This window comes from Gracilinanus agilis, chromosome 6 (genome assembly GCF_016433145.1).
Source record: "Gracilinanus agilis isolate LMUSP501 chromosome 6, AgileGrace, whole genome shotgun sequence".
NCBI classification, from domain to species: domain Eukaryota; kingdom Metazoa; phylum Chordata; class Mammalia; order Didelphimorphia; family Didelphidae; genus Gracilinanus; species Gracilinanus agilis.
This window is the reverse complement of record NC_058135.1, coordinates 177,757,584-177,768,740: the sequence shown is the minus strand read 5'-3', so window position 1 is coordinate 177,768,740 and position 11,157 is coordinate 177,757,584. Positions and strand designations below refer to the sequence as shown.

General features: G+C 37.7%; 1 pseudogene; it reads right to left on the bottom strand.

Moving 5' to 3' along the window:
• LOC123252424 overlaps positions 1–10,810 on the bottom strand; it is a 21,572-nt pseudogene extending 10,762 nt beyond the window's left edge.
• Positions 10,811–11,157: the final 347 nt, after the last annotated feature.

The window sequence follows — 11,157 nt, the reverse complement described above, 5'->3', positions numbered from 1 at the left end:
ATATATAAATATTTATATATATTTATATTTAATAGAATAGTATTTAATAGAATATATTCATATACTCTATTTACATATAACTATTTATGTATATATTTATATTAAATGGAATATTATTTAATATATATTTAATTAATATAATTAATATATTTAATAGAATATAATATGCATATATTACATAATATACTATAAAATATATGCATATTGTATTACAATATATACACATGTTATGTGTATATATACAAACATATATATACAATACACATATTACAATATATACATAATATACTCACATCTCTCTCCACAGATATATATATATATTTATATAATATATATTTTTATATATAATACACATATACACACTAAGTGTCTTGCTGGAAGTTTCATTCTCGTTCCTGTTTTTCTCCCTCTAGACCTAGATGTATCCTGTACATTATGTGAATGAATATTTTTAATGATTACATATTAAAATGATAGCAAAGATGCATTTATTATTTTATTGAGGTACATTGAAAATGAAGACTATTACATACGAATAAATGTTTACTGAATTGAAATGAGAGTTTGGAAGACATTAGACCTTATGAAATGCATCTTATTTTCACCTTGGACAGGATTTCCTTTTCCTAGTTCATTCACAAGAACTTAAGTGTCTAGAAAGATGAGAAGAGTGTTGGCACCTCTCATTCGGAAGATCCCTAGAAATTGGGGTGATCCCTTCCTTAGGGGATGGCACAGGTGTAGCCCTACCTGGGCATGGACTAGACAATAGTTCAATAATCTATAGTAACATCTCAAGAAGTTTGGGTGCTTTGGAGAAAGAGGGAGCTGCATTCCAGAATGGCAGGAAATTTGTGAGTGAAAAGAGAGCCTTCAAAGTCATAAGCCACCCTGGAAGGCACTTAGACTGAATATCACTGAGATTCTAGTTCCTTAAGTTACATGGAGTAAAATGTAGGCAACCCTGAAAAGTCACAAAACATGGCAGTGAAGTAGGAGGAGTAAGTGCTAGGTGGTGCCTAAGAAGGCAGGGCGAGGTGTTGCCCTATTTAATCTTTATTAATGACCTATAAGAAATAAACACCTTCTTGAAATTAGCCTAGAAGCCCAAATTATAAGGTGTTGCAAACCTTGGTAGAGAGAAGGCAATGAAGGAGTGGGCAATACTGTTGGGCTGAAAAGGTATGAGCTGTGCAAAGAAATTAACTCTGGGGAAGTTTGGGAGAAAACATCTAAGTGATCTGGGGGAAATTATTCAAAGCCAACACAGTCCAGTCATTTCTGTGCATCCCCCAATTCCTTGTGTTCTCCATCCAAACCCTTCCCTCCATTCCCATAGCCACCCCCACCCCCCCATTCAAACCCTCAAAACCTCTCATCTGGACTATTACATAATTTCCTAATTGATCTTTCTGCATCTAGTGCTCCTCCTTAATCCATTTGACCCACTATTACCAGAGTAATCTTTCTGATGTGTAAGCAGCCCTTATAGGTTTATTCTTCTGCACCGTGGTTTTCTTACTTCCTGAATAAAGTCTTAATTTCTTAATTCAAGTCCCTCCATTATTTGACCCCAACTTACCCCCCCCCCCAAAAAAAAGAAAACAACCCTTACTTTTTGTCTTAGAATCAATATTAAGTACTAGTTCCAAGACAGAAGAGTAGTCAGGGCTAGGAGATTGGGGTTAAGTGACTTGTCCAGAGTCACACAGCTAGAAAGTATCTGGGGTCATATTTGAACTGAGGACCACCTGTCTCTGGTCCTGGCTCTCAATTCACTGAGTCACCTAACTGCCCCCTTCTTACTTTTCCAACTTTATCTTCTATTACACCTTTCGTGCATCAAAGCTAACACATCTTTGTATGTGTATATTTTAAAACCCTTATCTTCTGTCTTAGAATCAATACTGTGTATTGGTTCCAAGGCAGAAGAGTAGTAAGGGCTAGGCAATGGGGGTTAAGTGACTAGCCCAGGGTCATATACAGCTAGGAAGTGTCTGAGATCAGATTTGAACCCAGGACCCTCCCATCTCTGGGTTAGGCTCTCAATCCACAGAGAAACTCAGCTGTCCCCTCTTCATATATATGTTAAAAGCTCCTCAAGATCAGGAACAGTGTGATTAAAAAAAGGCAAAACCCTCTCTCTATTCAGTCTTCAGCAGAGTGCCTGGCACAGAGTAGGTGCTTGCGAGAGATTTGTTGAATGGATCTGAAAAACTAGCCAAACTGAACAGTTTACTGTTTCAGAAAATACCTCCTACTTTCCCGTCTTGGTGATGTCCCTTTTTCCTGAAATGTTTTGATCCTCAATAGCCAGAAGTGATCTCTCCCTCCTGAGGACGACTACTTCACCTCTGACCACATGTGCACATTATACCTTTGCAATAGTTATTTGTGTACAAGTATCTGTGATACTTGACTAAAAGCTCCTTGAGGGCAATCGTTGTGCTGACAGATTTCTCCCATTCCCCACAGAGCCTAGCTAGCATGTCTTTAAAAAGGGCAGATGACAACTATTTGTTGATGATATCCTCAAGGAGGCAAGATGACAACAGAAAGGACATGATGATGTGCAATACAGAAATATGTATATTAGACTATTCATCGCCTCAGACGAGGAGAGAGGATATGGTGGGAGAAAATCCAAATGCTGAAATGTCAAAAAACAATTTGTCAAAAATTATTTCTGCGTGTAATGGAAAAAATAAAAAAAATTTTGAAAAAAAGCTGTGATAAAGAGTAGTAAAAGCCAATCAAAAAGCAACAGGCAACAGGAAAGACCTGCTGACTAGATTTTTCATAGAAAGAAAAAACAAGTTTGGGGTAATCCATTTAAAGCGAAAATGCTTGTTAGTAACAATGATTTTACAACAAAAATGTCATTGCGAAACAGAATTGTTGCAGGACTAGAAGAGGAGTAAGTGGAAAGAGGAAGGAAGGTGATAACAAAGATTTCTTGGACAACATAAATTACGGTTCTTAGCTACCTAGCCTGATGGCTGTTAGCGATCAGAGCTAACCAGTGGGAGCCGTTGTAGACATAGGGTTTAAGGCAAGTACTTGATGATGCTAGGAGGATGTTAGCCAAGCTATAAAGTGAAAAGTCTCATAATAGCACATGCATAGCCTATATCGTATTACCTGCTGTCTCAGGGAGACAGGGAGGGAGAGAACGTGGATTAAAACATCAGAAAAGGATTATTAAAAATTGTATCTAACTGTAATTGGGGGAAAAATAATGATGCAAGAAAAGCCTCTGGTATATGATCAGGTAAGTAAGCACAACAATATTAAGATACATACATTGGGGACCAGGTCTAAAATCACTGCCAAATCATAACTGTGTATCTTGTGTCTGAAGTCTTCCCTTGACCAGAAGGGCGGGGAAAGCTTCAAAGGATTTCTCACTTATCAGACTCTTGCCTTCACCCAGATAATTTGGGGACTTCCTGCCTAACATCTCCTAGACTAGTGTTAATCATTGACTCTTTGCCTCTGATGCTTATTACCTGTGTGTCTTTGGGCTTAACTTTCCTGGGCTTCATTTTCCTCATCTGAAAATGAAAAGGGTTAGATTAGACCAAGCTTGGAGGTTCTAAACCAGTTCTAGATTTATGTTCCCTGTAAACACTTAAGTTTGCCCTGAGTGAACAGATTTATCTATAGATCAAAGGACACAGGACTTCAGGCAGAGAGAAAATAATCTCACTGATCCATCTTCCCTCTGTGGTCTTAAGTCACTCACATCCTACTATGTGCAGTGTCTACTCATCCTTTGATGTGACCCCAAAGTATGTGCTTCTTATGAACACTTCTGTGGTCTTTATTTATGACTGTTTTATCCTATCCTCCATTTTATTGGAAGGTCTTTTCAACCTCTGATAGATGCTGTTCTCTGTCCTTCCCCTGTTTAGTCTAATATATTATCTATTTGGATTCCTCTTAGTAAAACTCTCCCTCAACACTTCCACTACTGTCCACTATTAGTTGAGTGACTCATGAAGGTGTTGCAGTGCTCCCAGAATTCCTTCCTCTCCTGTGTCAAGTTTTGATTATAGACCAATAGAAATTCTGTTCTGGGCTTTGTTTCTTCATTGTACTTGAGCATGTATGTATATGTGTGGTGGGAAGTGGAGAGGATTCCAGTCCTTCTACAGAAATTCCTGCTTTCCTCCTAGTTTAATCTTAGCTGACCATGTCCTCATGTTTACTGTCTCACTCTTCCCTGCTCTCCTTTTTCCCTGGAAATTCTTCAGATCTCTCTGGTGGAGCCCTTGCTTTTAGGAAATTCATAAAAAGTGCTTTCCATATACATAATAAGGAAAGGGATCTATTTTTTAACTGAAAAATTTCAATTTTTATTAGATTTTGTGTAAGGTAAATACACTGTTGCAGCAGACAGCCACATTGCTCATTTCTTTGTCATATGAAGTCATTTGCCATCTTATATGCAAGATTTGAATTACAATCTTCAATTTTTCATCAAAAATAAAAATAAATCTCAGAAAAGTATTTTAGGGGGTTAGAATCATATAGAGCACGGAAGCATATCGACATTATACAATATCTTACTTTAAAAGTCTAAATGATGAAAGTAGAATTTATCACCTTTTTAGGCAGAAAACAAGGAGGTGAAGGTCAGATTTTTTTAAAAGGCAGCAAGAAAGGAAGAAAAAAACAGAGGCTTCACCTCTATGAAGATATGGAAAGACAACTTTAATTAGGAATGCTAAGAGTAACATGAGAAATAGTCAACATACCAATATATTAAAAAAAAAAAAAGACAAACATTCAGAGGAAGAACTGTGGGAGGAGAAACACAGAGGAAAAATAACTGCTTGAACACATGGGCTGATGGGGATATTATTGGGGATGAAGACACTAAACAATAACTCTGCCTCAACTATCAATAATATGGAATTAGGGTTTTTTTTTTTTAATTAAAATTTTTTTAAAACCCTTAACTTCTGTGTATTGGCTCCTAGGTGGAAGAGTGGTAAGGGTGGGCAATGGGGGTCAAGTGACTTGCCCAGGGTCACACAGCTGGGAAGTGTCTGAGGTCAGATTTGAACCTAGGACCTTCTGTCTCTAGGCCTGGCTCTTAATCCACTTAGCTACCCAGCTGCTCCTGGAATTAGGTCTTGACCAAGGATACATGTAAAACCCAGTGGAATTGTGTGTCGTTAAGGGGGTTAGGGAGCTTTGGGGGAGAGGGAAAGAACATGAAAAATGTAACTAAGGGAAAATATTCAAAATAAAAAGAAAAAAAAAAGACAAATGTATAACATTCATAAACAACCATATGGCAAAAGCCTTTTGAACCTGCTAATGTTGAAAATACTGGTGGTTAATTTTTGTTTGACTCACAAAAGTCATTGAGACTGCATAGATCTTGGAGGAATAAAGTATTTTTTATTCAAACATTATTTTAAGAAAGACAAATCTTATTTAAGTAGAACCAGCTTTAAGTAATTACGGGTCGATCATTTTGATGGTACATCACCTAAAATTCATGCTTTCTTTCCTTCCTAATTCTACCCATCTATGATAGTCCAGGCAAGAAGGTAAAAAAGTAGAATTAATTAAATTTGGCCTTTTAAAACTGGTTAGAAATTTGAAGTGAGAGTATGTCGAAGAGATTGGCAAACCTAAAGTTTGGCGATTATCTAATGATTCAAATGATCCAATTCATCCTTTTCTGGCTCTTATTACTAAAGTTAATTAGGCATTGTCCTTTCTCCCTTGTTAAAAAACAAACAAACCCCCCAAATAAACTCATATAACTTGAGATTGGTGATACAAACTACTTAACAACTAAATAAGTTGGATTTCTTTCAATGTATAGAACTATAGTCCTTAAAAATAAGAGTTCAGGGGGCAGCTGGGTAGCTCAGTGGAGTGAGAGTCAGGCCTAGAGACGGGAGGTCCTAGGTTCAAACCCGGCCTCAGCCACTTTCCAGCTGTGTGACCCTGGGCAAGTCACTTGACCCCCATTGCCCATCCTTACCACTCTTCCACCTATGAGACAATACACCGAAGTACAAGGGTTAAAAAAAAAAATAAGAGTTCACTGTAAGCAAAGAAACAACTGTTCTAAATGGCCCTTTGAGTTCTCTACCATGTCCTCAAACTAGCATGACCTTCACATAAACTAAAGAATTTTGTCCTTATTTGTCCTATTACATATGGGTGGTGATGTGATAAAGCAATAACCAGTTGATATGAAATCTGCAATTATTAACCCATGCAGGTGAAATCATGACTTCCTATGTGTGCTCTAATGCATCATGCTTTGAAACATGTTATGAAAATGTCCGATCATGGGCTGAGTCCATTTCAGTAGATTGACAGACATATGAAAGCAACAATGTTTTGGATACCTGTGCTATTCATAATTCTATAGTTATTTTTTCTGCCAATTACATTTTGCTATAAATAACTTGATCCCAATATCAGTTTAAGCTAGTTAATCAAATTATTTAGGAACGATAACACTCCCTTTATTTAAAAAAATAAGAAATTTTAACTTCTGGAGACTTCCCAATAATTGAATTGGAGCTAAAAGTGATAGTCACTAGTAACAAATTGCCCTTTATTTATAATCTCTCTCTCTCTCTCTCTCTCAAATGAGCGCTTGAGCACATAAAGTGTATGCATGGATATATAAAAACATATACTATGAAACAAATGGAAGAAAAAAATGTCCTTTTTATGACTCATTTTAATCGACAATTCTGATATTAAGATTCTTAGATTAAATGATCATCTGAAATATAGCTAAACAACTGAACAACCCCAATAAACATTTCATTTTTTGGTACTTTGATGACACCTTTTGAAAGCATTTCTATTTTCTTCTTCTAGAAAAAAAATTTTTTCTTCTCTAAGAAGAAAATAGAAATGCTTTCAAAATTCAAGACTAACATATTAGCCCCCTAGGACTGGCTGATGCCAGCTGAGAAGATCTTATGAGGCTTTAGAAATCCAAGTGCCCCGTGATCTTTTATTACTACCTTAAAGTTATTTCTATTGGCATAATTGTAGGCAATAAAGGATACAGAGCAACACATACACTCTCTCACATTCACACCATACATAATCATTCCATCTCTAGTTGATGAAGTGTGGCTCCTTTTCTCTTTAGGCATTCACTCTTAAGATAGCTTTGTTTGGAGTGGGCATCACTTTCATCACTGGAATATAGAAAATACTTGATACAGTTTGTTTTTACTTTCTCACTTGACCCTCTCGATTTTCTAGCTTTTATTCCTCACTTAGTGGATTCCTTTTCTTTATCAAGAGCAAGTTGTTCAAGCCAGAACAACTCATTATCGGGGGGCAGCTGGGCTCAGTGGATTGAGAGTCAGGCCTAGAGACGGGAGGTCCTAGGTTCAAATCCGGCCTCAGCCACTTCCCAGCTGTGTGACCCTGGGCAAGTCACTTGACCCCCATTGCCCACCCTTACCACTCTTCCACCTAGGAGCCAATACACAGAAGTTAAGGGTTTAAAAAAATAAAATAAAAAATAAAAAAAGAACAACTCATTATCCGTGAGGATCCTGCTTTTTCTCCCATAGCTTTTTAAATATGTAGTATAAAATCAGGCAAATATTATTATGGAAGGAGTGCTCGTTTAAGATGTATCATGTTCCTTTGAACAGTTAGGAGAAGTAAAAAGGTTAAAGGTTTCAACATGTACATACAAAATTATACTTTAAAATATTCTTTTAAAAAGAGAGACGTTATCGCTATCAAATTGCACTTCAGTAAGATGAGGCCAAGCTGATCCTTTCCTAAAATAAAGCAAAATCTACTTCTTTACATCCAAAAATGTTATGGAAGGAAATCACTAGGACAGAAATATTGGCATCAGATTGCCTTCCACTTTACATCATGCCTTTGGATCAAATGTCACTGCAATATATCACCAATTATTCTAGAACAGCCCTTTGTCTTTAAACTTGGGAGAATGCTGCTTCTTTTTTTTAAACCCTTACTTTCTGTCTTAATATCAGTTCTAAGACAGCTGGGGTTAAGTGACTTGTCCAGGACCACCCAACTACAAAGTGTCTGAGGCCAGATTTGAGCCCAGGTTTTCTTGACTCTAGGCCTGATGCTCTATCTACTGGGCTCCCTCGCTGTCTCTGTGCATGATTTTCAAACCCAAGGTGCCAAGGAATCATGAAGTGTCTTGCCATTTTTTGTTGCTGATTCTCAGTGGCCTCTAATTATTTTTTGCATTGCTGGTAGTATGTAGAAAGACTTTCTTTTTTTTTATCTAAAAGTTTTTTATGTTCTTGTACCAGATGAGATGTATTTTGCTGGTCTTTTTCATCCTGGTCCAGATCTGCTACTAGTTTTTGCTTTCTCTGAAACAGTAATGCTATTTCTGCTTGATCTTTGCTATATTCTTGGGCCATTTTATAATGTTGCCCAAATAGAGCCATGGATTTTTTGAAGTTTGGTCATGATACTAGGGGCTGTAGTTGATGATCCAGTATAAGGTGGAATTATTTGATTGGCTAGTATCAGTGGAATCATCAGTGGTCCAGGGATGTTCTTTGTTGACCTTTTAGAAGTTGGTCCTGAGGCAGTGATTTTTCTGACATTGGACTGGATGGTCTACTTCTTCTTACCTGATTGGTTTCTGTTCTAGTAACACTCAAGTCTTGGATGGATCTACACCTCGCCTGCTGCTATGATAATCACAAGGACATCCAGAATGTTGCCCAATGAAGCAGTTTTTACAACAGTCCCGTTTAGGCTTAGAATAGGTTGTGGCGATGGCTGTTCTTGCTTCCATTTCAGATGTAGCAGCACCCATCCTCTTGCCCACTGAAGATGAAAGTAAGCTTTCCATATTGGCCCCTCAAGACACTGCCAAGCTTAGACATCCAGAATCTTTCTGTCATTTGGTTTGGTTTGATTTTTCTCCAGTTTTAATCCTAATCTGTTCCATATTCATGTTGCACTTGTTACTGGTATTTGTGGAAGGGAGATCCTTGAATGGACCTGTGCTTATGGCAGAGCGAGTTTGTCCTTCATCTGAATACCACCAAGGACATTGACTCATCGGAACATGACAAGTACCACATCAAGTAAGTCCTTCTTTTCAGAGTTGTCTCCAAGGAAGGTCTTTGTGAAGGATCCTTTGACCAACACCTAGCCATTAAGCTTTCAATAGGCATGGGTTGGTCATTTAACTGTGATTGCTTAGCTCTTTCCACTCCTAGAATGAATATTAAGAGAGAAGGCAAGGGTTTAAAAAAATGATTTGCAATGGACTAGTGCTTTGAAAAATATTTATTAAGCTATACTACTGTGCTAAGAATGCTAAGTTTTTTAATGTAGCAATTATAGGGGTCCAGGACCACTAGGGACAGCCCACATTATTTGGAAAACTAGACCACCAGTCTCATCAAAAGGTCTCCAATGGGAGGAACAGCTAGGTAGCCCAGTGGATAGAACACCAGGCTTGGAGTCAAGAGGACCTGTTCTGCAGATACTTCCTGACTGTGTGACCCTGGGCTGGTCATTTAACTGTGATTGCTTAGCCCTTTCCACTCTTAGAATGAATATTAAGAGAGAAGGCAAGGGTTTAAAAAAAAAAATGATTTCCAATGGACTATCACTGTTCAAAGAATAATACTCCAATTACCACTATAATTGCTACATTCAAAAACTTAGCATTCTTAGCACAGTAGTATAGCTTAATAAATATTTTTCAAAGCACTGGATCTGAAGCCAAAGGACCTGAGTTTGAATCACTCTGCTCTTTGCTGTTTGACTTTGGGAAAGGTTAACTCACCTTCTTTAGAAAGGTATGGTTGCAAAATTATTCTGTTGTAGATCATGGCTGCCCAGCTCCACAGGGAGAGTTCTATTCTTAATGATTTAACTGACAAATGTACAGTGAATATTCCAGCAAAAGGCTAGGTGCTATGGGTGATAAAGGAGAGCCATAAGGAAAAGTCCCTGTCTCTGTGGTGAGGCACCTGGGGGGCATAGTGGATAGAATGCTGGGCTTGGAGTCAGGAAGACTTGAGTTCAGATCCCATCTCAGATATCTACTAACTGCTTGACCTTGGGCAAGTCATCTAAATGCTATCTGCCTCAGTTTCCTCATCTGTAAAATGGGGATAAAAACAAAACTTCCTAGGGTTGTTGAAAAGACCAAGTGAGATAAAAATTTCAAAGTATTTAGCATTGTTCCTGGCATATAGTAAGTTCTATATTAATGTGAGTCATTATTATTAAATGCTAATTCTCATCTCCATTCCCTCTGTGTCTTGTTGGGAAGACATTAGGGGATAACATACATAAAAAAAAAAATCTCCCAAATTCAGAATTGTAAGGGATATCAAAGCCATCTGGTCCAACCCATACCTGAACCAGAATCTCTTATATCGCAAACCTAGTGGCCATCTAGTCTTTGTCTGATATAACATATACAGAGATAATTATAACACAAGATAAATGAATCAGGTTTAAGGCAGTGGAAAGAACATTCTCTTCTTGCAACAAATTTTAAAAAGGTACATTGTGCCTAAACCTGGCTCTTTGCAAATTCTACCCATTAATTCTAATGTTGCCCTCTGGCAATCCATTTTCCATGTATTAAGTTTTTGAATACTTCAAGATAGTTATATCCTCATGAATCGACTCTTCTCCTGGTTCAACATTCCCAGTTACTTCAATTCATCTTCATATGACATTGTCTCAAGACTCTTTACCCTCCTCGGATGATTTTCAGTTTATCAACTTCCTCCTTAAAACTATGTCCCTCAGAACTGAGAACAGTATTCGGCATGTTATCTGATCAGGTGATTGTACAGGAGGATCATCCCCTGCCTAAGCCTGGCCACTCTCAATATAGCCCCAAAGCCCAGTAGTCTTCGTGGGTGCTACACCACATTCATGTCAATTCATAGTGAGCTTGCTGTCTGTGAAAATTTCCACATCTTTCCATCTCAACTACTAATCATGTCTCCCCCATTTTGTACTTAAAAAAAAAATCACCTTCTATCTTAATATTAATTCTAAGACAGAAGAATGGCAAGTGCTAGCCAATGGGGTTAAGTGACTTAAGGTCAGACAACTAGGAAGTATCTCTGGTCAGATTTGGACCCAAGTCCTCCTAACTCCAGGTTTGATGCT